Source organism: Nannospalax galili, unplaced genomic scaffold (assembly GCF_000622305.1).
Source record: "Nannospalax galili isolate Female #2095 unplaced genomic scaffold, S.galili_v1.0 scaffold275, whole genome shotgun sequence".
In the NCBI taxonomy this organism is placed as follows: Eukaryota; Metazoa; Chordata; class Mammalia; order Rodentia; family Spalacidae; genus Nannospalax; species Nannospalax galili.
In genome coordinates, this window is record NW_008335440.1 from 840756 (window position 1) to 865797 (window position 25042).

Below are 25042 nucleotides of genomic sequence, written 5' to 3' on the forward strand. Positions count from 1 at the left end.
CTATAGCATTGAATGGTGCTTGGTATTGCTAACTAGATTTCATAAAGGTTGGGAGTCCTGAAGGAGAGAGCAAGATCCCATCTAAATTAACTAGCTGGAGCAACCTAGGAGTGTTATTCCCTGTGATAACTGCAGGATGATTTCCACTGGAAACATCAGTGGAAAATAAGTTAGGGAATAAAGCAGACATATTAGTTTATAACCATTCAAAACCAGCAAAATCTAATACACAGGCCATAGTGTACTGGGAAGCAAATTAAACAGTAAGATGTTAAATGGACTGGTAAGTAGACAGGACAAGGTTTCAGGCAATATTTTGCATTGCTCACTTCCCAGTGATGGGCCTACTATGATGAGGGTTCTTTGTCCTTAACCCCTCAAGCTTACCTTGGGGGGACTATACAGTAACTCTGTGTGCAGATGGGTGATGATCTACAGAGAAAGGTTCAAACAGGGTGGTGTCATGAGTCTCTAGGGAAATAGATGTGTCCTGGGAAGGCTACCTAGTTGGCCAGTTCAGACAGTTTCCAAGGCCAGGATGTTGACTCAGGCCAAAAAGGTTGCCTACCTGACATCCTGTTCCGATAGGTCACCTGCATGTACAGGGCAGGAACTGACAGTGAGATGTTTGGTGAGCTGGACTGCTGATAAGAAAGGTTTCCAGAGATTTCCTGAAATACAACTGTGGGGACTGCCAATAGAGGGTGATGGACCCAATATTTCCCTTAGGACTATGCCTCCATAGTCTTCAGAAATTTCCAATGAATTCAGGAGGGCCCAGGGGACAACCCAGGGGCAATGGCCGACAGGTACTATCTAGCTCAGTCACCTTCCCCCCTTAGTGACCATGCTCTGTCCTTTCTCTCTGGGCTTTCTGAAGAGAGAAGGCCAGAAATGCCTGTGGTTTGAGAAGGTGGTACCTAATAATTCCATTGTAGCAATTTTTGGACCCTAATACAGAGTAGGGGTGTCAGAGCAGGCTTCTAGACAAATGGGTCTGTCCTCATCAGGCTACCCTGATGATAGGCCCAGACAACGTCTAGCATCTGCTTGCTGAGGAGGACCAAAGAGGTCCCCTTCTGGACCAAATGCTTAGGCAGACCTCAACAGTCAGAGGTGGGGCAGGCTGGGCTACAAGAAGGACAAAGTTTGCAGGGAAAACTGCTGGACTCAATTCCGTGTAATGAGTGTACTGTGGCTCCAAGCTCTTTAGCCAAAATAGGTTTATTCCTTGAGAGAGAAGAAGACTCATTCAAAAGGGTGTAGGACCCTAAAATGATGGCAACCTACTCTGATATGTGGAACTTCCTTGCCATTTAGAGGCTATTCACAGAGAATGAGAAAGACAGAATGAGAGGGAAAGAGCACAATATGAATCACAAGACCTGAGGTCTCTCCCCAGGCCTCCTGTAAGAGAGCTCCCTGGAGTGTGTGCTTGCACAGCATTGGTGCTCAGGAATCCCCCCTTTAACATCTTTGCCCAGTGACCAATTTCTTCCAAGCTAACATCAAGCTGTTGAGTCTCACTGCCAACAGAGGACACAGACCTGATGTTTCCTAAGGGCTGGGCCTCTATAGTCTTCAGAGATCCGCCCCCATTCAGGAGGGCCAAGGGGGCACCCCAGGGGCAATGGTATACAAGAGCTTTCTAGATCAGTGAGGAAGGGCTTTGCCTGTTCCCCTTTCAATGACCATGCTCTGTCCTTTCTGTTGGGACATTCTGAGAAGCCAGTGCCCCAGGTGCCTGCCATTGGGAGGGTGGTGCCTTGTGATCCCTGGCTGCGATTTGAAGACCGGAGTCCAGGCTGGGCCATGTCAGGGCAGACTTCTCAGCAAATAGGTCTGTCTTGGGCAGGCTGCCCTGTGGTCCAGCCCTGAAAGCTTCCAGCAGGCACTGAGGAGGTCCATGAAGGTCCCCTGATGGACCCACTGCTCAAGAATGTAGCCTTGGTACTTAAAACAGGCCTCAACAGTGAGGTGGTTTGGCAGAAGAGGGTGCTTACAAGACGACGTTTTCAGGGGACATCACGCTCGGCTCCTTTCCCCATGATGGGCCCACAGCCCTGAGGGTACTGTGGCTCCCAGCTCTTTGGCCAGTCCTGTCTTATTCCTTGGGACTGCAGAATAAGCCTCAGTCCCCATGGGTGTGGGCCCCCGAGGAGTGTGATAACCTTCTCTGACATCTGACATTTCCCTTCAGATGCTGTTCCCAGAGAGAGTGAGAACAAGAGAGGGCCCCCAGAACTCCCAGACTCCCAGACCGTGGAACAAGGGCAGAAGGCTAACTACTGCCCCCCTCTGGTGCCCTGGAGGCCCCGGGCTCAATGCACACTGTGCTCCTGTGGTAAGCAAGTGTGTGGCCTTGTCTGAGGAGAAGCAAACACATTCAGGGCACTGGGTTGGCTTGGGTCAATGATGACACCCATAATGTCACGAAGAGAGGTGATGACATAAAAAATCATGCTCAATAGGATTATGCTGAGGCTCAGCCAAGGGGACCGTGGTGGAAGTTGACCTTGCTCTTGTGCGGCCTTCCTCCTCAGGGCAATGTCCTGAGCACTGGGAGATGCCTAGGCCATGCAGGGCAGCTGGGGAATATCCCAAGGTTGCCCAGCTCCTCCTAAGTGAGCAAGGCCCCTGAGCTGTTCCTGCACCAGGCAGGTCCTGAGGCTTGGAGGTCCTTGACTGCCCAGTTCCAGGTCCCTGCCTTGTGTAGGTCCTTGTCTCTTCCTTAGTGTTTCAGTGAGGAGTGTTGCCCTTTCCTACCCCAGGGAAAGTACCTTTCAAGTGAATATTACCCATTCCCTTGCAGAGCCTGGAGCAAAGCCTAGCCAGGTTGTATCTCAGGGGTTCTCAGGTGGGATCCTTGTAAAAGGTAGAGACCCACCATGGGGGATTCCCAGGGGACACCTAGGCATATTGCTGCCCTGGATTTGGACAACAGGCCTTCCATCTGCAGCTTCAAGGGTGAACCCCTTCACTCTGGGCCTAGCCTAGCAGGCTTGATTGAGAACCAGGGGACCCAGCAAGTCATAGGCAGGATAGCTGCCATCAGGACATTCCTGCCATTGGTGTGGAAGAAGGGACAGTGGCCTTTGGGGCCTGAACCTGGAGAGAGAGTGCTTGTGGCCTGTGGACCTTCTGTGTGATGGCTTCAGGGTAGTATTAGATATGGTTGTTACACCTGAGGCAGGCTTTCTGGCCCTAACATGACCAGGCTGTAGTAACCAAGGTTGCACCGCAGGACTCCACTGGGGCTCAGGAATCCCCACTGTGACTACTTTGCCAGGTGGCCAGCTTCTCACCCCAACCTGACATCCACCTCTGCAGTTTCACTGTCAATAGAGGGCATTGGACCAGATGATTCCCTCAGGGCTAGGCCTCCATAGTCTTCAGAGATTTCCCCCATGTTTCTGGATGGCCCAGAAGTACCCCAGGGGCAATGGCAGACAGGTGCTCTCTAGGTCAGTGAGGAAGGGCTTCACCTGTTCCCCCTTCAGTGAACATGCTCTGTCCTTTCTGTAGGGGCATTTTGAGAAGCGAGTACCCCAGATGCCTGCCATTAGGAGGGTGGTGCCTTGTGATCCCTGGCTGCGATTTGCATACCCTTGTCCAGACTGGGCGGGGGGAGGTGGCAGGGTGGACTTCTCAGAAAATGGTCTATCCTGGGCAGGCTGCCCTGTGGTCCAGCCTTGACAGCATTCGGCATCTCCTGCTGAGGAGGTCCATGGAGGTCCTCTGCTGGACCCACTGTTAGATTTTTGGAGAATCAAAGGAAAGATAGAAAAATATGAGACAAGAAAACAGAGCCAGACCCACAACAGGCAAGGAATATATCTCCCTTTATTCAAAAAAGATACGGTGAGAGGTAGAGGCCATCCATGGGAACCAAGTTTATACAACTAGACAAAGAAAATGGGGGATTATACCAAGATTGTGAGACACAGTGGCACTTTGTGGGGAGTTGAATTAGTGCCTAGGTTTGGTGTCCTTGAGGGTCTCTTTTCTCAGACAGGTGGGTGAGTTATCCATGACACTAAAAGAGACAGGTGGGCTCCATAAACAGTCTCTCTCAGTCCCGTGAGTGACCAGTTGATAAGTTTAAGCAAGGCCAGGTTTGAGCAAGGCCAAGCTGCCAGTTTAGGGCCACTTAGACATTTTAAGGAATTTATGTCTTTCCCTAATGAGGCTTGTGGCTCTTCTTCAGTTTGCACATTCTATCATTCCAGACCCTGGGGACATGTGATATATATATATGAATGAGAGGGTGAGGGGGATGAAAAGAGGGCCACATTACTTTGGGGGAAATAAGAAGATACAGATGCAATGAGGAAAAACTGGATCAAATCCTGGGCACGGGGCATAAAGTTTCCTTGAAGTCACAGTTTTTGTATCAATAAGGGAATCCCAATCAGTGACTGGTCCAGGAATCAATCAGAGGTTACTTTGAAGATCCCTCAGCAGACAGAGGAGAGGATTAGGTCAGTAAAGGTGACACAGCTTCTCTGTAGAGGGCCAGTAAGCTGTTTGTCTCAGAGAATTTTTGGTTTCTGAGAAGTTCTCAGGTGGCATAGAGCTGGAGCATAGTCTTAATTTAGTCTCAGGTAGAGGCTTGGGCAATCATACAGGCTGCTCAGTCAGGAGATTCTGTAAGAATTTTAGAGACAATAGTTAATTAAGCATAGTGTAGGGAAGGGATGGGAAGATGAGCTGGCCAGTCCAGTCCTCATCTGGGAATAAACTTGTCATTATTTTTTGGGGGTTCTCTACCCTAACTCCTTCTTCTGGAGAGGTAACCCTAGTTGCCAATAGGGAATTTGGACATTGAGTCATTCTGGCTTCTTCCATGCTGAACAGAGGCAAAGACTGTGGCAACAGGGATACTTCTTCAGTGGGTCTATCTAAAAAAAACCCCAAAGTATATAATTGTTATTCCTTGACTGGTGTCTGGGAGAAGATATGAAGGAGAAGTAAAACCAGAGTAGTTAGGCACATGTTTTAGGTAAGGAACCAGTAGAAATAAATGTCCACGTTTAAGTTCATTAGTTTCTTGATGGGGGTGGACAAGAGCATCCATTCACTGGGCCATTTTCTTTTTCTGAGTGTCACAGCTGGACTCAGGATTTGGTTTTTAGGCACTTTGATAGCTGTTGTAATGGCTGGAATCACATTGTGAGCTTCCTCCCAGATAGCTTCTATAGGCAGGGAAAGAGAAGAAATTTAGTTATTATTTAATTTTGATAATACCAATAGTAGATATGCCCCCTTTGCTGCAGGTGGCACAAAATTTTAGTGGGAATTTTTAAATAATATTTTAACCTCTACTTAGAGGCCTATACTAGGGGTTTAAGGGGTTTAAGGCACAGTTTTTTTCATTGCCTTCCAACATCAATTAAGTCCCATGGGAATATGGGGCATCTCTCAAAATGTCCTGTAACTGTGGTGAGTCACCTGCCCTCTTGTTCAGGAAGGTCATGGAGACCCCACTAGAGGGACTGAGGCCAGTGTCCAGTTTACAAGGAGGAGGGTCAGCACAGGAAAAATCTTCCATGCTTCCAAGCAAAGCCAGGGTCAAGCAGGACCTCCTGACTTATCCTCACATAGCTGTAACTGGTTAAAGGAAAACCAAAGGAACCAGGGCCTTCCCCCAAAGCCTGAGTGACTCATGAAGACCACAGCTTCAACTGACCTTCACAATAAAACAAAAACTTAATTTGGGCCCAAAGGTCTTAAACACCCAAAAGGAAAGTATAACCAAAAATTTACATAATCAGTATATTTCTTTTAAAGCCCATAAAATTGTGCTCCCCAGACATTAGACTTAAAAGTTCATATAAAATAGGTGCTGGAGAGATGGCTTAGCAGTTAAGAACACTGGTTGTTCTTGCAGAAGACCCGAGTTCTAATCTGAGCTTTAAACATCCAAGAAGGTTAGCTGCACTGGTCTGCTACCTTTGATTACTGTGTAATATGTAGATAAAACTTGAATAAAAAGTTAAACATTTTTAAACAAACAATGAGTGGAAAAGATTTAACATTATAGATCAAGTAGGCATAGTCCAGAAAAGGGATTTAAAATAATTCCCTCTAATAAAAATTCAGGTCTGTCTCCAGACCCTGAAGACATAAAAAAAAGAAAAGAAGAACAAGGGTGTAGTTATTATATGTCTATTTTTGTTTACTATGGCTGAAGTGAGGGGTGGGGTGGGGTGGGTCATATACCTATACACAGGAAATAAACTGATCTGGATATAGATCAAACTCACAGATCAAACTTGTTTTCTTTTGGAATTCCCATTTGGTTTTGGGAGGTTAAACTGAGTTTTATGAGCCAAATTATTTTGCTATGGGTGAAGGAAAACACCAAAAGTGATACTTGTATAATACAGAGATACATAAAAGGACATTTTTTAGTAATTACAGGTAACTCTAATACTTATTTGCATCCATTTAATTCCAGACTGTGACTAGGTGTGTAGCACAAGTCAGAGAAGTAGGCTGAAAAAAATTTTTGCTATAACAATAATTTTTATAACAACAACAACAACATTGTATTTCTGTAAATTTACTCAGACCTTTAACAAACTTGCTTAAATATTTTTATTACTTTTTTTTCATTCTGGAAATATCCAGCCATCTTAATCTTACTAATTTTGATCTTTCAATTTTTTATCTTTTCTTAAACATTTTTTGATACCCTGAGACATAACATTTATAAACAAACCCATTATTTGTTGTGAGAATCCATCAAATAACCAGTATTTACTCCCTCATACCTATAGATAGACGAACAACCATTTTAAACATATCAATACAATGTAAGCTTTGTAAAGGTATAGACCTTGATGTATCTGTTTATTGGCTATAAAGAGACAATAGTGGTAAAATGGTTAACATTTTCCTGTAACACAAGCACTTATTACTTAAAATTAGTATATTTTTAAGCAATAATAACCATAATACAGAAGAAGAATTAGGATAAGGATTAAAGAAAAAACATTTTGACCTGGAAAAAAATATTTTTACTTTAACAGTTTTAGTTTGTATGAGCTTTACTTGTAAGTTAATTTAACACCAAGTAAAAAATTTTTTTTGTCTTTTTGAAGCAGGGTCTCCCTGTAGCCCCAGTTGTCCTGGAACTCACTATGTAGACCAGGCTGGCCTTGAACTCATAGAGATCTGCCTGCCTCTGCCTCCCAAGTGCTGGGACTACAGGCGTGTGCTACCACGCCCAGCTAAGTAAATTATTTTTAGTAATATAAGTTTATGTATACCATGTATAAACAAAATAGACACCTTAAAATGTCCTGAGAGTCAACCAGAACCCAAAAGGTACTTAACAAATAGGATTTCTACATAACTAGAGACTTAGAACATTAATAGATTTAAAAATAATTAGGGTACCTGAGTTTAAAAGTCTTTTGAATGTAAATTTGTACCTGTGTATTTTAATTAGTCATGCCAAAAATAAAACCAATAATTTTGGTGCACAATAAAAAGAATGAAAAAGGAAAAAAAATGAAGTAGCCAAAATTTGAAATTATTTTTACATAAAGACAATTATTGTAGACATAGATGGCATAATTACATAAGATCTCAACACATGGAAAAATATAGGATCATGTGACATAATTTTAAGCATTATAAAAATAATTGCCAGACACACAACACAATTACACAAAAACTAAGTGTACCTAAAATACATTACTTAATAAGTTTATGATGAATTTTGTGAGATTTTTAAATATTTTTTATTTATTATTTTTATGTGTATGTGTGTATTGCCTGCATGTAGATAAGTGCACCCATGTGGTGCAATGCCCAAGGAGGACAGAAGAGGCTGTCGGATCCCCTGGAACTGGAATTATGCACAGTGTAAGATCTTTTGAAAGCAGACATAGCTGGAATCAAAAAGAAGGCATTGGTTTGGCTTTAGAAGAGAGTTTCATGTAGTATTATTTTACTAAAAGAACATGGAGTCTGAGTTAAATATAAAAGATAAGGTAATTAATTAATGTAACTTGAAAACAGAATGGATGGGATTTGAACCTTGGAGTTTGGCAGTTTCTAAGAGTCAGAAACCTGGAAATAAATTTGGAGTTAATGGAAAACATGAGTGGTTTTTTTTTTTAGAAGTTGATAATCGAATGAAATAAAACTAAGAGAGAGGAATTGAATTGGAAGGTACAGAAAAAACTCATCAAGTTTAGGTCTTAGGAATTGAAACTGGGCCCTTTGCAAGAGCAGTGTTCCTAACCATTACAGCATTTCTTCAGGCAGGAAATGGGAAGGAAAAAGTCTATAGATAGTCCTCAGAGGAGACGAAAGATTTACAGTGGGGGACAGTTAGTATACCAGGCATTTCCTTTTGACTAACAGGCTTTTGCACTTCTAAGGTGAGGACACAATGCTGCCCTTGCTGCTATGGCCTCTGGTGCTGTCCCTCAGCCACTGCTCCCAGCAAGCAACACCTTAGAAACTCGGAAGCGGCAGGCAAAAGAAATGTAAGATGGCTGAATGGGGACAGAGTGGCCGGTCTCAACTTTTTTACAACATGTTAGTGGGACTGGGTGTATCAATGAAAGCAAGTTACGATTTTGTGGGTGAGAAGGTGGTGCCTTGTGATCCTCAGCTTGGGATTTGCAGACTCTAGTCCAGACTGGAGGGGTGCCAGGGTTGGCTTGGGTCAGTGATGACATCCATAATGTCAGGAAGAGAGGTGATGACATAAAAATCATGCTCAATATGATTACGCTGAAGCCCAGCCAAGGGGACATTGGTGGAAGTTGAGCTTGCTCTCATGCGGGCTTCCTCCTCAGGACAATGTTGGGAGGCCGGGAGATGCCTAGGCCATGCAGGGCATCTGGGATATCCTAAGCTTGCCCAGCTGCTCCTAAGTGAGCAAGGCCCCCCCTGAGCTGCTCAAGCACCAGGCAGGTCCTGGGGCTTGGAGGTCCTTGGCTGTCCGGTCCCGGGTCTCTGCCTTGCTGAGGTCCTTGTCTCTTCTTCTGTGTTTCAGTGAGCAGTGCTGCCCTGTGCTGCCCCAGGGAAAGGTACCTTTCAGGTGAATAGTACAGGTTCCCTTGCAGAGCCTGGAGCAGGGCTGTCGACGGCCAGCCAGGTTGTATCACGGGTTGTCGGGTGGGAGCCTCCTTCAAGGTGGAAACCCCATTCCATGAGATTCCCAGGGGACACATGGGCGTGCTGCTGCCCCGGATTAGGGCAACAGACCTTCCATTGGCAGCTGAACTCCGAACACAGCCTAGTAGGCTACCTTGGGAACCATGCAAGCCGAGCCACTTGCAGGCAGTATAGGCGCCAACAGGACATTCATGCCATTGGTCCGGAAGAAGGGACAGTGTCCCTTGAGGCCTGAACCTCGAGAGACAGTGCTCGTGGCCTGTCCACCTCCTGTCTAAACGGCCTCAGGGTAGCATCAGGTGCGGAGGTGAGCCCTGAGGCAGGCTTTCTGGCTCTAACATGCTGAGGCGGTAGAGACCCAGGCCTGTGAAGTCTGCCTGGGAGCATCCCAGCGGCCGGGGAGGTCCCTCCCCAGGCCTCCAGTCTGGGAGATCCCCAAAGGGTGTGTCTGCACTCCTGCTGGGGCTCAGGAGTCCCCCCTGTGACTTCTGTGCCAGGTGGCCCACTTCTCACCCCAACCTGACTTCCATCTTTGTAGTCTCACGGCCAACAGAGGGGCTGGAACCAATACTTCCCTAGGGGTTAGGCCTTCATAGTCTTCAGAGTAGTTCCCTTTGCTTTGGAAGGCCCAGGAGCCACCCCAGGGGCAATGGCAGACAGGGGCTTTCTAGGTGAGTGAGGGAGGGCTTTGCCTGCTCCCCCTGCAGGGACCATGCTCTGTCCTTGCTATTGGTGCATTTTGAGAAGCTGGTGCTCCAGCTACCTCTGTTTGGGAGGGTGGTGCCTTATGACAGGTGGAGGCTCTATATTCAGTGAGGAAGAGTTTCACCTGTTGCCCCTTCAGGGACCATGTTCTGTCCATTCTGTCGGGTCTTTATGAAAAGCCAGTGCCCCTGGTTTCTGTGGTTGCTAGGGGTGCTTTGCTTTTCCCAGGCTGCTATTTTGCAGACCGTCGTCTGAGCTTGGCATTGTCAGGGCAAGCTTCACAGCAAATGGGTCTGTCCTGTGTAGGTTGCCGTGTGCTCAAGCTCTGAAGGCATCCTCCATGTGCCTGTTGTGGCGGTCCCTGTCGTTCCCTTGTTGGACCCAGTGCTTACTCATGTGGTCTTGTTACTCAAGGCAGGCCTCAACCATGAAGTGATTTAGAAGAACAGCATGCCTGCAAGCCAGGGTTTTCAGCGGATATCATGCTTGGCTCCTTTTCTGTTGATGGCCCTAATCATACATGGTCTCCTGGGTTTGGGGGCGGGAGCGCTAAAGTATACAACCTCAGAAAGCTAGAAAGAGAAGGCATGACCCATGCTGGGTAAAGGCTTTCCAGTGTGCATATGCTCAAGTCCTACATACTCCTCAGCAGCCCCTCAGTTTTCTCTTAAGTAAGCTCAGTAAATTCATTGGTTCCCCAGTAAAACTTTAACCAAACATTGGCTTGACAGTAGAACCTTAAAAGGGAATAAATATTGTTTAGTATCCCCAGGAAAAGAATTCTCACATCAGATGGAAAATTTATTTGTTAATGCTATTGTCTCATAATTATTTTTAAAAAATGTGAATGTAAAAGTTGTTAAGGGGATATGGGAATGGAGATATTTTCCAAAATAGAAAAAAATGAGAAAGGCTAAGCAAGTAATGAAGTTCTGTGTAGGTTTGTTATGGTATGTAAAGGATGAGAAAAAAAATAATATACACATAACCTTAAAACTTCTAAGGTCATAGTTTAGTCAACTTGTTTAAAGAAGAAAACATATATCTAGTCAAGGTTTTTCTGAGACTATTTGGTTTTTTTACCCAAGCTTTAGCTACACAGCACATGGTAATTAAAACTGTGTTCTGACTTTTTTCTAGTTCCCCATCTAGAACTTCTAATGCTAATTACTCTTGCCTTTACTTCTCCTTCACATCTCGTATTCATGATTCAGAACGTTCTTCTTCCCTTAGAGACAAGAGTTATGAAACTTGGGAGTCTTTTAGATAGATCCACTGAAGGGGTACTCCAATTGCCTGTCCCTGTTCAGCATGGAAGAAGCCAGAGTGGTCAGCGTCCTTATTCCCTATTGGCAATTTGGGTAGCCCCTTCAGAGGATGGTGTGATAAGAATAAGAGGTAGGAATTGCTAGGCAGGTAGGGTAAAATGACCTCAAAGAAATGTAACCAGGTTCTTGGCTAAAAGTCAAAATGTCCTTGGGCCTGTTAGCAACATACTTTGTTCCAAAGGCCAAAAATGTCAAAAAGAATTTGGGAGTTTGTATCTAATCCTTAAAAGATTTTAGGGTTACCTCTTCAGAGGGGGAAATGTTGGAAGACAGGGGAGTGGGCATGGATTAGTTCAAAACACCTCATATACATTTTTGAAATTCTCAATAAAGTTTTTGTAAAAATTTTTTAAAAAGATAAAAATAAAATCATTGAAAGACAAAATAAAAAAACTCATCCAATTTTATGTCTTACAGGGTTTATACTGAGTTCAATATTGTATAACTGTATTAATTCAACTGTGAACCTAAAAATTAAAGCCACTTTTGAAAGAGATATCTTTGCTCTGGAAGTTGTTATTGAATATGTTAAAGCTGTAATGAAATGCTTCTTCTAATCATGTGGTCATTAAATGAATAAAAAATTATATTGTCTAAAAAAAATAAATGAAAAAAATAATTAAAAGAAGTATCAGACTTGTGGAACTAACCTTATTGGATGTTTAACAGCCATACTTTGAGTCCTATACTAATCTGGTCAGAGGTACTTAAAGGACAGTTTTTGCCTCTTGCCCTCCAAGGTTGACTAAGTTCCAGGGAGCTATGGAACATCTGTCAAAATGTCCTGTAATTGTGGTGAGTCACCTGTCCTCCCTCTTGTTCAGGAAGGCCATGGAGACTCCACCAGGTAGACTTCAATCATTGTCCAGTCTACAAAGAAGAGGGTCAACTCAGAGGAAACATCTCATCCATGCTTCCAAGTGAAGCCAGACGTGGTTGAGTAGGACCTTTGAATTATCTTCAAATAGATGGAACTGGTAAAAGAAAGGTGCCAGGGGCTCCTCCAAATCCCATGTGACCCCTGAGGTACAGATCCTCAAATGACCTTAAGTGTAAAAATGAATTCATTTATTTGGGCTAACTATATGGTCTTAAACATGCAAAAGGAAAGTATAACCAAAGAGTAAAGTCATTAGTAAATTTCTTAAAGAGTTCAAGGGATTACACTTCCCAGACATTAGGCTCAAGTCCATATGCAAAGTTATTTAGACAATTATTTCTCATTGATGATTTTGGTCCTAATCAGAAAGTGCTGCTCAGATGTAAGACTTCAAATCTTGGTCTCCAATACTGTAGCTAAGGGAGACAACCAGCTATTGTTCTAAAATGATGGATATATTTCTTTTTCCCCCATCTAGAAGCCTTTGAGAGGGAACTGACACTGATTCTAACCACTCCAACAGCTATCAAAATGCCTAAAAGCAAATCCTGAATCCCTCAATCTAGAGTCCAGCCTTGGAAGACAGAAGAAAAATGAGGAGGAACCCAATAGAGAGATGCTTTTGGAAGCCCTTGTCAAGAAATTCCAATGGACTCTCATATCATATGAACATTTAAAAATTTTCCTGTTCTGACTTTTTTCTACTTCCCTGTCTAGAACTTGTAATGCTAGTTACTCTTGCATTTATTTCTCATTCATATCTCCTATTCACCAGTCAAGGACTTTCTTCCCCACCCCCTCACCAGATAAGAGTTATGCAAATTGGGAGTTTTTTAGATAGATCCACTGAAGGAGTATTCCAATTGCCTCACCTTGAGTCCCCCCTGTTCAGCAAGGAAGAAGCCAGAGAGGTCTGGGTCCTGATTGCCTATCAGCAAGTTTTGTAACTTCAAAAGATGATAAGAATAGGAGGGAGGAATTGGCTAGGCAGTTAAGGAAAAAAGACCCCAAAGAAAAGTAGCCAGTTTCTTGGCTAAAACTCACAATGTCCTTGGGCCTCTTAGCAACATACTCTGTTCCAAAGGCCAAAAATGTCAAAAGTATTTGGAAGCTTTTCTCTAATCCTTAAAAGATTTTAGGGTTACCTCTTCAGATGGAGGAATATTAGAGTAGCCAAAAGCCCCATAAAAATAAATAAAAGAAGAAGAAGAAGAAGAAGAAGAAGAAGAAGAAGAAGAAGAAGAAGAAGAAGAGCAAGAAAATTAGTACATTAAAACCATGAGGGCTTAAAGAGAGGATCTTATCAGAAAAGAAGTATTCTCAAGATATGTGAACCAATATTTTAGGACCAACTTCTCTTTTCCAACAGAATCTTCACAGAATTGTATATACATCTACAAGTCCTAGATCTACCTTGCTATTTTCTTTCAGAGTGATTGTATAATGAATTAATACATGTAGGAGCTGGAGAAATGGCTCAGCAGTTAAGAACACTGGTTGTTCTTGCAGAAGACCTGGATTCAAATCCCAGCACACACATGGCAGCTAACAACTATCTGTAATGCCAGTTCAAGGGGATTGGACAGCCTCTTCTGTCCTCTGAGGCATTGCACAACACAGGTACACTTACCTACATGCAGGCAATACAATCATACACATAAAATAAAAATAATAAATAAAAAATACATGTAAATAATTCAGTGTAGAGCTTGTTCCATAATATATGTTAAAATATCTGCTTTTATTAAGAAAAAAATAGAAGTCAATGGATGAAGTGGCATGAAACTACTAAGACAATACTGACTTAAATGTTTCAAATTTGTAAGTGTTCAACTTTTGAATATCCCTACTATAAACAAAGTTTGGGTATGCCTCACAATGAAAAAAAAATAAGCCAAAAAAAAAAAGAAAGAAAAACCAAATAAAACCTCCCTTTGGAAAGGGACTTCAGCATATTATTTAAAGTGACGACCTACCCAAACATGAATTCTGTGTCAGTGAGAGGAACTGGTTGCAGTGATGAAGGTAGTTAGCACCTGACATTCTAGGTCATCTGAGCAGGTCCCTAAGCATTATATGAGCAAATAACATCAAAGCAATGGCTACTAGGACGACTACCTGTCTCCAGAGTAAGGGATTAGGCATTGAACTTTGTTTCAGAGTGAAGTTTCAGGAGCAGAGTTCACAGGTGCACAGAAAAGAACTTGAACAGGCAGCAGAGCTGCTGGGCATGAATGTACAAAAATATACTTTAGGCATCGCTTAGATCTGTTCTACCGCGTTTAGGGAATGGAGTGATGTCCTTTGAGATATGACTCCCAGTCCCATGTTCTATTTTCAAATTCCCAGGCATGTGCCTAAAGGTTACTAGGCTCTCCCCTAGTGACACTTGCCTTATCAGGGAGAGTTTGGCATGCTTCAAGGGCCCAAGAAAAAGGGATTGGCCTAGGTATCCATCATTGACTGAGAGGGTTGAACAACATAGGATCCTCTAACAATAGAATTTCATAATATTATTCTAAGGGTCGAAATTTAAGGAACACAAGTGGATCTTGAAATAATGATCCCGAAAGACATCCAGGACACATTCATGCATGCCTGGCCTAATCATGCATGTTTTCTCCCAGTAGAAAGTTTGACCTCCTCACTGTTTACTCAGGGGAAGCAATTGCATGTGAAGGCCTGTCTGAAAAGGATGGAGCTGAGGGGTATCTGGAACTTACTAGGGACCCAGGAGAAGATCTAAGAGCTTCTTACCCATGTTTCCTTGACAGTGTCCGGGGTCATACATGTGGTACTCAAGAGTCTTTTTGCTGATGGAGTGTAATCCTCATAAGGATCTCATGTCATGGCTCCTGTCCCTCTAATAGTCCTAGACCAGCACATGTGAAGCTTCTCCACATTGAGTGAGTGGCGGTTCTGAATTGGCAGTGTAAGCAAACTGTCTGCTGTGGGTTACTGTTCTTCTGCCCTAATCCAGTAGACAGGGTCTCCCAGAAACAGGCTGGCTGTGAAACACTCACTTGTGGAGAAAGTCCTTCTCTGGATCGTGATGTGAACAACTACCTGAGGATGCTGAAGGACAGAAAACAAATGGCAATCTAAGGACGAGATGTGTAGCCTCAGGGGAGATGAATAAGATTCTCCCAGCCTGGCATAGCCTGGGGCCCGCTGGCAGGCAGCTTGAACGCACGTTGGTCAGGCTTCCTCTTCCTAGGCTGTGAGGCCATGTGCATCCATCCTGTGGTCATGGACCAAGAATGCTTTCCTTCCTTTCTCTTATTTGCCGATGATGCTCTGGAGATGGGGAGAGGATCTGGGTGTTCTTGAGCCACAAATGTGGAGGTTGGGAAGAGCCCATTAGGACAGGTTTCAATACCAGAGATTGTACTTAGGGTCACTTTCCTCCTGCCAGAAGAGGAAGCACTTCCTATAGGAGGGGATCTCAATTACAGGAGTACAGTGGGAACTTAGATTCACGGTACGGGTGTTGCTTCATCCACGTCTTTCTTTCTCTGACTCTGTCTTTTGGAGAGACAGTTTTGTGAGGACTGTGGTGTCAGGAAAGCCTTTCTAATATGACTTGCTGTGGGCTGGGCAAGATGAGGGTAAGCACAGCAGAGGCTGAGCATCCCCAGTGAAACTTTCCAGATGGGTTCCATGAGTGGGGAGTCATGACACTCACAGGCCATCCCCAACCGATATACGTATGCACTTTGGAATCAAAGATCCCGGTGCTGTGGGGGAAATTTTGAGTATCCACACTTTTGAGAAAAGATGCGCGGTTTCACCTACAGCTGAGGTCTTCTCTGTCTTTGTGGCTGCAGAAAAGAATCAAGAGACTCATGAAGTGCCTGGAAAGAAAATGTAAGCGGCTCCTTGAGCCCTTTTAATATATTTTCTGCATTCTGGCTTTTGTCAGGTCAGAACCTCTGGGTTTTTGTTCATGAGAGGGCCTTTCAGGAGGCTTTAAGCTTCCTGGGTTCTTGGGTGCCTCTCTCTGGGACACATTGGTTATTTATTTTGTCTTCCGACGTTTCAGTCTCCTGCTTAATGGACACTTCCTTTCGGGGAGAGACCTCAGACTGTCATTTGAAGGGATGATCTGCCCAGCCGTGAATTTTGCATCAGTGAGATGAGCTGGTTGCTGTGATGGAGGCAGTCAGCGCCTGACATTCTAGGTTTTCTGAGCAGTTCCCTGGGCACTGTGAGGGTACATGGCATCAAAGCAATGGCTGCAGGGCTTCCTCTCACAGGAAAAGTGATTAGGAGTTGAACTTCGACTTGGAGCACTCCAGGTCAGGTAGCAGAGTTCATGGGTGCACAGAGAGGAAGTGGTAAGGGAGAAGGGCTGATGGGGCCCTGAATGTAGAGACTGACTTCTAGGCATCACCAGTACCTCTTCTACTGAGGTTTGGGAGTGGAGTGACGTCCTTTGAGATATGTCTCCAAGTCCCACATTCTGTCTCGGCATTTCCTTGCCGAGTACTCCAAGGATACTAGGTTCTGCCCCAGTGAAGCTTCCCTCCAAAGGGTGAGCTTTACATTCTTCAGGGGCCCCAGGAAATGGTTTTGGCCTGGGTCTCCATCATCAGATGAGAGGGCAGATGAATGAAGGCCCCTGAACAGAGAGCATTTCTCGGTATTATCTTAGGGACTGATAAATCAGAAATTCGAGTGAAACCTGAAATCATGACCCCCAAGTGTGATATGCACGCCCCGAACATCCTATTTCGACATAGTCATGCACGTGTTCTCTCAGGTGGAGTTTTGAACTCCTTCATGAATACTCGTGAGATGCAGTCATGTGTGATGGCCTTTCTCTGTTCAGGATGGAGCTACCGCAAGCCTCGAGCTTAACAGGGACGGGTGGGAAGGGGTAAGAGCTTCTCATCCCATGTTTGCCCAACAGCATACAGGGCCATATTCGTGCCGCTCGACCTCTTCTCTAGTGTCAGGGTACTCTCTTCCCAAAGTTCTCATCTGATGGCTCGTGTCCTTCTCCTATTTCTAGACCAACACATGTCAGGCTTCTTCACATTGACCGTGGGGCAGTTCTGGACTGGCAGTGTAACCACACTGTCTCCTCTGTTACTGTTCTTCTGCCCTAATCCAGAAATAGCCTGGCTGTGGAAAGACTTATTTGTGGAAAGACTGCTCATCTGGATCGATGATGAGAACAACTACCTGAGGATGCTGAGTGACTCATAACAAATGGCAATCTGAGGTCCAGACATGTAGCCTCTGTGGAGACGACAAAGATTCTCACAGCCTGGCATTGCCTGGGGCCCGCTGCTGGGCAGCTTGAACACACATTGGTCAGGCTTCCTCTTCCAAAGCCATGAGGCCCTGGGCATCAATCCTCTGTTCGCGGATTGAGAATGCTGGCCTTCCTTTCTCTTCTTTGCCACTCAGCTCTGGAAATGTGGAGAGTCTCTGAGTGTTCTTCAGCCAGCAATGAGGATGTTGGGAAGAGCTCATAAGGACAGGTTCCAATACCACAGATTGTACTTAGGTTCTCTTTCTTCCTGCCAGAAGAGGAAACCCTTCCTATAGGAGGGGATCCAAATTCCAGGAGTACAGTGGGAACTTAGATTCAGGGTAGGGGTGTTGCTTCATTCACGTCTCTGTTTCTCCCACTCTGTCTTCTGGAGAGACGATTTTGTGAGGAATGTGGTGTCAGGAAAACCTGTCTAGTATGACTTGCTGTGGGCTAGGCCAGATAGAGGTAAGCATGACGGGAGGCTCAGCATCCCCAGCGAAGCTTTCCAGATGGGTTCCATGAGCGGAGAGTCTTGACACTCACAGTCCGCCCCCTGCCCATCTACCGATTCAATTTGGAATCAATGAACACGGTGCAGTGGAGAATTTCTGAGCATCCCCGCCTTTGAGAAAAGATGCAGTTTCACCTACAGTTGAGGTCTTCTCTGTCTTTGTGGCTGCAGGAAAGAAGCAAAAGACTCGTGAAGTGCCTGGAAAGAAAAGGTAACAGGCTCCTATAGCCCTTTTAATATATTTTCTGCATTCTGGCTTTTGTCAGGTCAGAACCTCTAGGTTTTTGTTCATGAGAGGGCCTTTCAGGAGGATTTAAGCTTCCTGGGTTCTTGGGTGCCTCTCTCCAGGACACATTGGTCATTTATTTTGTCTTCTGCCATTTTGGTCTCCTGCTGTGGGGACGTCCACTCTCCAGAAAAAAGGATTAGGATTGAACTTCACTTTGGAGCACTCCAGGTCCAGGAGCAGAGTTCACGGGTGCACAGAAAGGAAGTGGTACAGGCAGCAGGGCTGGCGGGGTCCTCAATGTAGACTGCCTCCTAGGCATCACCAGGACCTCTTCTATACACGTTTAGGAGCAGAGTGACGTCCTTTGAGATATGTCTCCAAGTCCCACATTTTGTCCTAGCATTCCCATGTCGAGTACTCCAAGGACACTAGGTTCTGCCCCAGTGAAGCTTGCCTACACAGGGAGAGCTTTGCAGGCTTCACTGGCCCCAGGAAATGGTTTTGGCCTGGGTGTCCATCATGGGATGAGAGTGAGGATCAATGAAGCCCCCTGAAGAGATAGCATTTCTCGGTATTATCTTACACACTGAAAAGTCAGAAATTTGTGTGAAACCTGAAATCATGACTCCCAAGTGTGATATGCACGCACCAAATATCCTATGCCGGCATAGTTATGCGTGTGTACTCTCAGGTGGAGTTTTGACTTCCTTCATGAATACTCGGGTATTGCAGTCATGCATTCTGGGGTGAGGATGGAGCTAAGCCGAGCCAAGGCCTTACCAGTGACGCGTGAGAAGGGGTAAGAGCTTCTCAGTCCAAGTTTGTGCAACAGTGTCCTGGGTCATATTCGTGCCATGCGGCCTCTTCTCTGCTGACAGGGTGTCCTCCTGCCAGATGAGGAAGCCCTTCCTATAGGAGGGGATCCAAATTCCAGTCGTACAGGGGGAACTTAGATTCAGGGTAGGGTTGTTGCTTCATTCATGTCTTTGTTTCTCCCACTCTGTCTTGTGGAAAGACAATTTTGTGAGGAATGTGGTGTCAGGAAAACCTGTGTGGTATGAATTGCTGTGAGTTGGGCCAGGTGGAGGTAAGCACACCAGGAGGCTCAGCATCCCCAGCGAAGCTTTCCAGATGGGTTCAATGAGTGGGGAGTCATGACTCTCACAGTCCAGCCCTCACCCATCTACCGATTCCATTTGGAATCAATGACCCCAGGGCCATGGGAATTTGTGAGCATCCCTGCCGTTCAGAGAAGATGCCCACTTTGACCTACAGCTGAGGTCTTCTTTGTCTTTGTGGCTGCAGGAAAGAAGCAAGAGACTCGTGAAGTGCTTGGAAAGAAAAGGTAAGTGGCTCCTACAGCCTTTTTAATATACTTTCTGCATTCTGGCTTTTGTCATGTCAGAACCTCTGGGTATTGTTTATGAGAGGGCCTGTCAGGAGGCTTTAAGCTTCCAGGGTTCTTAGGTGCTTCTCTCCGGGACACATTGGTCATTTATCTTGTCTTCCCCCATTTCGATCTCCTGCTTTTGGGAAACTTCCCTTTGGGAAGTGACGTCAGTCTATCATTTGAAGGGACGATCTACCCAGCACTGAATTCTGTCAGTGAGGGGAACTGGTTGCTGTGATGGAGGCAGTAAGTGCCTGACATTCTAGGTTTTCTGGGCAGGTCCCTGGGCACAGTCAGTGTACATGGCATCAAAGCAATGGCTGCAGGTACATCCTTTCTCCAGGAAAAGGGATTAGGAATTGAACTTCGCCTCAGAGTTTTCCAGGTCCAGGAGCAGAGTTCACAGGTGCACAGAAAGGAAGTGGTACAGGCAGCAGTGCTGGCGAGGTTCTCAATGTAGACTGTCTTCTATGCCTCGCCAGGACCTCTTCTACCCACTTTTGGAGGGAGAGTGACATCCTTTGAGAAATTTCTCCAAGTCCCACGTTCTGTCTCGGCATTCCCATGCTGAGTCCTCCAAGGTCACTAGGTTCTGCTCCAGTGAAGCCTGCCTCCACAGGGAGAGCTTTGCAGGCTTCACTGGCCCCAGGAAAATGGTTTTGGCCCAGGTGGCCATCATCGGATGAGAGGGCGGAAAAATGAAGCCAGCGAACACAGAGCATTTCTTGGTATTATCTTAGGGACTGAAAAGTAAAAAATTCACATGAAAACTGAAATCATGCCCCCCAAGTGTGAAATGAATGCCCGAAACATCCTATGCCAGCACAGTCATGCACGTATTCTCTCAGGTGCAGTTTTGAACTCCTTCATGAATTTCGTGTGATGCAGTCATGTGTGGCAGCCTTTCTCTGTTCAGGAAGGAGCTACTGCAAGCCTCGAGCTTATCAGGGAGGGGTGGGAAGGGGTAAGAGCTTCTCAGCCCTGCGACGGACCAGCCCAGACCGGTGCAGTTCAGTCCGATGGGAACAGGGTCGTCGAGAGGGTGGACAAGGAGTCAGTGAGTGACAAACAGACACAAAGGAGCTTGGTGAAAGTCTGAGTGTAATTTTTGCAGTTGCAAGGTTTGAGATATATACAGCAAAGATTACAAAATCTGCAGAACAATCATGCTAAGATTTACAATTCCAGAGATGAAAGAAAAACAATTTTGCCAACACATTTCCTTATCTTATCAACCTGATACTAGACAGTAAATTCCTGCTTTACTCTGATTTTTACTGCCAGCCTTTCTCACACACTTAGGATTCTGCTCAGCTTTGTAGTCCCAAGTCAGAATGACCTTAACCCATTAAGCATGTTCAACACGAGCTGTGCCTGATATTACATTTTTAACTATTTGAAAATATTCCTTGCGTATTTGTAGTGGGCCATAGGGCTTTTAAGTTATTTTTAACTCCATAGGTCCCAAGAAGGGACATCCCATGTTATGGGAAGGGTCGCTGGACCCCTGGCATGGTGTGTGCAGGCACCCTGGGGTCTCCGCAACACCTGGCTAGTCCCGGCGTTTACCAATTTTTCAAATACAGTCTATATTTGCCCTTTAATGCTCTCTTATTATTTGTCAAAAGACACCAAGGTGGTCTTGATCTTACCAATTTATCCATGTTGGCCTCAAGCGATGTGGGGAGCATGCCTGGGCTCCCGGGCGCACTCACTCTGGATGTGGCCCAGGGTCAGGTGTGAGTGCACTCTCCTGCCACGGTTCTGGTCCCGCTGGCTAGCCGCTGGTGGGCCTGGCCTGCCGCGCCTCTCTGGAGATGCCAGGTGCACAGACTTCTCTGATGCTGGCTGTAGCTGATGGCTACACACTTCTCTGGAGCGGAGAGCTTCCTCTGCTACTAGAGTATTATCTAAGTCAGTGATAACAGTGCCAAGGACACCAGGTGCTTTCTGGGCCCCCAGAAAGCCCAAGATACAGTGGCAGAAAAATAATAGCAAGTAAAAGCATGCCAAGTACACTGTATGTTTCTCAGCACAACCAATTCCAAGAGGTAACCTTCCTTGAAGTTCCAGCCTCAACCCATGGAGCATCTCACACGGGCTTCATTGGAGATGGCGTGACATTTCACCCTTTTATTTTTTAAATGTAGTTTGTGTACTCGGCGGAGAGATGAGACAGAGGAGAGAACTAGGTGAAAGATGACCGCAAGCAGAAAGATAAGGAGAAGAATTACTCCTATGATGACACCTGTAGTAATCAAATTATGCACCCAATTGAAAGGGTTAAGTGAAATCAAATTATTCTTTAGTGATTGCGCTAGAAAAGAGATGCCTTCATCATCCAAACGTGCCTGACTCATTGTTGATATTTGTAATTGTAAATCCTGCATATCATGAGATATTTTAGTGTCTTTCTATACTCCTAACAAATTGGTTTTGGTAGCATTCTAATTCAAGGATGTATTGTAATTTAAAGGAGTCACGCAAATATATTTAAAACTAGCGCACTTAGTAGAGAGCTGTGCCTTTAAATTTTGCACTTCCTGGCCTAAAGCTAAAATCACTTTTTCTAAAGCATTTATCCTCATATCTAGCTTTTGATTAATGCTATATTGATCTGCTAAAGCCAATGAAATATTTTTGTTAAGATTATTTACAAAATGTGCCGTTTGGACTTCTTCCACTAGAGCAATAGAGGAAACAGTAAGCGAAGTCAAGATGGTAATCAATGCGCCTATGCCCAATATCAGTGTTGCAATGAATCTTTTTGTCTCAGGGTGGCATGGTAGGCCCTGTTCTGTGGTAGCAAACACTGTCATGGCAGCAGATACCACAATGGTTCAGTCAGAACCATTAATGCCTGCTGCCCTTTCTGTTTATAGTTCTTTATCTTTTACATAAAGTTGTCTCTGTTAGTAAACACACAATTTTAACATTTTACATAATAGAATTTTCCATAATTTGACATACTAAAATTACTAGGCTTCCCTGCCAAAATTTCAAAAGGATAATTAATACAAGCTCTTACCCCCACCAGAGTAGGTGTGCTTTCTTTCATTTTCCTAAGCAGCGGCACGTTTGCAGCCACAAAAAGCCGGAAGAGACTGGGATGAATATTTGTATTATTATGCTCTGGAGAGTGACTCACGTATATGGGAGCCACCCATCCGGGAGTAAACCATCTTTTAACTGGTTCTCCATAAGTCTGAAGTTTAAAATTATTAAATTTATTTGTGTTATTTAACAGATACTCAATATAATTATAATTAGGATTTGGAATAGAGAAATCATAAATGGAGTCTTTAGATCCTGAAGGCTGATGTTTAGGAAACAATTCTACATTAATTTTTTCTTATCTCCCTTACTCTTTCCGTTATAATTTGTACTTAAACCAGAGCTGCGATCAGGACCATCTGTGTAGAAGGTTTTATAATTAATGGGTAAGCATCCGGGCATCGCTTGTCCTTTTAAACTTACACAAATGGGAGTGGTATCTGACATTCCCTCATAATTAACAATTTCAGAAGTTGAATGAAAAGTTTTAAAATCTTCAGACCCACCTAAAAGTTGGCTATAGTTAGTCATTATTTTAATTTGTGATCCATCTCCCCACCCCACAGGATGCAAAAGAGGCGGGTTAGGTAGGGTTAGGTACATACACCCAATAAATCTCCCCTGAAGCAATTGATGCTTGTACGGTCAGAACAGCAAGAATTGCAAGAAACATATTTTCCTTTGTCAAATGTTGCCCTGAAGCAATCACAGTATTCTCTGCTTCACGAGTCAATTTTTTCACTTGTCCCCAGTTGGGCAGACTGGCTTTCTGTGTTGATTGGGCCTGTGGAGGAGACACACTCAGCCACAGATCTTAACCTTCCTCTATTCCTCCTTTTCCTGGGCTTGATTGTAGGACTTGATGAGCCGGTCTGGGATCCACAAGGGTGTTTCAGCATCCTGTTGAAATACACATGCATATCCTCTTCCCGAGGTTATTAAAACATCGGGCCCTTTCCATTGACCTGACCAGAGGTCCTTCCACAGAACTTGTGGGTAATTTGACACTTTCTTTCCCTCCCAGTGCTTTTGCATAGGGGTTAAGTTATTCTGATCTGTGTTAAGATGATTTAAAGTAAAAAGAGCATGATTAAGCAATTGGTGTGGTGAATAATAATGTCCCCTTTCTCTTAATCTTTGCAGCTGTAGCTTAAGATGTTGATGAGTTCTTTCTATAATGGCTTGGCCTTGTGGATTGTATGGGATACCAGTGATATGTCTTATTCCCCATGTATCACAAAATTTCTTAAAAGTATTTGAAGTATAAGCTGGTGCATTATCAGTCTTTAATTGTTTTGGAATATCCAATACCATAAAACTTGTAATCATGTGTTGAATAACGTCTTTGCTTCTCCTGTTCTTGCTGAGGCAAAAACAGCATGAGAGCATGTATCCACAGTAACATGCACAAAAGCAAGCTTTCCAAATTCTGAGATGTGAGTCACATCCATTTGCCACAGGACTTGAGGTTTTAACCCTCGAGGATTCACACCCATTTTTTGAGGATGATAAGCTTTTGGGCAACAATTACAGTTTTTTACTGTTTGTCTAGCTTGTTCTCTAGTAATGTTAAACATTCTCTTAAGTGCTAGAGCATTCTGATGATGTAATTCATGACTTTGCTGAGCCAATTCTATGACATTATTAATTGTTATTTCCCTAGTAAGCAAGTCAGCCATTCTATTCCCTACGGATAAAGGCCCTGGAAAATTAGTATGACTTTGTATATGTTCTATGTACATTTTTTCTTTTCTATTATTAATAGTTTGTTTTCATTTTTGTAGCAATGGCAATATCTTTGAGCTTCCTGAGAGTAAGGCTGTTTCTATAGCTGGAAATAAATTAACTACATACTTAGAGTCAGTATATAAGTTAAAAGGTTGAGTATAATGTTCTGCTGCCATGATAACTGCAGAGATCTCTGCCTGCTGAGCAGAAAAATTTTTACACCTCTTTATTAAAGGTGGTCTATCTGGTGAATAAAGCACAGATGTTCCATTTGAGGAGTCATCCATGAAAATTAATATAGCATCTTCTATAGGCATTTCTTTAACCTTTGAGGGAAATATTATGTCTGTTTCCTGTACAAATCTTAATATAGGATGTTGGGGAAGATGATATTTTATTTGCCCTGCATAATTTATCAGTGCCAATCCCCTGTCATCATCATTTTGTAATAAATAATCTAATTGCTGTCTCTTATAAGGGATAATTATATTATGTACATCTCTACCAAATAATTCTTTTGATCTAATTCTCCCCTTAACTATTAATTGGCTACATAAATAAATATAAGAATATACTATTTTAACTTGTGTATATATATGAAGATACCATTTTAACTTGTGTATGGGGTAAATGCATCCATTCCAAGATTCCTTCTTGCCATAAACATTAGTTGGAGTATATGATGTTTTTTATTATTATTAAATCCCATGGTGCTTTATAATCAACTTGTTTTACCTTAGCTGTCTGTAGTTTTTTCTACCAATATTATTTTTTCCAAAGCTTCTGGGGTTAATTGGCATTATGATTTAGGGG

At 44.0% G+C, this 25042-nt stretch overlaps 1 long non-coding RNA gene and 4 other non-coding genes across 7 annotated transcripts in view; all 5 read left to right on the top strand.

Moving 5' to 3' along the window:
• The first annotated feature begins 2406 nt into the window (after nt 1-2406).
• LOC115069836 lies at nt 2407-2487 on the top strand. Its single transcript, XR_003849072.1, has one exon. It is a non-coding gene; the product is annotated as a small nucleolar RNA SNORD115 (small nucleolar RNA).
• Nucleotides 2488-8683: 6196 nt separating this feature from the next.
• On the top strand, nt 8684-8763 carry LOC115069879. Its single transcript, XR_003849113.1, has one exon. It is a non-coding gene; the product is annotated as a small nucleolar RNA SNORD115 (small nucleolar RNA).
• Nucleotides 8764-15098: 6335 nt separating this feature from the next.
• Nucleotides 15099-15164, top strand: LOC115069881. The gene has a single exon (XR_003849115.1). It is a non-coding gene; the product is annotated as a small nucleolar RNA SNORD109A (small nucleolar RNA).
• Nucleotides 15165-17218: 2054 nt separating this feature from the next.
• LOC115069874 lies at nt 17219-17285 on the top strand. Its single transcript, XR_003849108.1, has one exon. It is a non-coding gene; the product is annotated as a small nucleolar RNA SNORD109A (small nucleolar RNA).
• Nucleotides 17286-17996: 711 nt separating this feature from the next.
• The window catches only part of LOC103731783, a 25115-nt gene continuing 18069 nt past the window's right edge, over nt 17997-25042 (top strand). For all 3 annotated transcript variants that reach the window (XR_607171.1, XR_607170.1, XR_607172.1), the window contains exons 1-3: nt 17997-18039; nt 18749-18856; nt 19363-19402. This is a non-coding gene — a long non-coding RNA (uncharacterized LOC103731783). The remainder of the gene's footprint in view (nt 18040-18748; nt 18857-19362; nt 19403-25042) is intronic.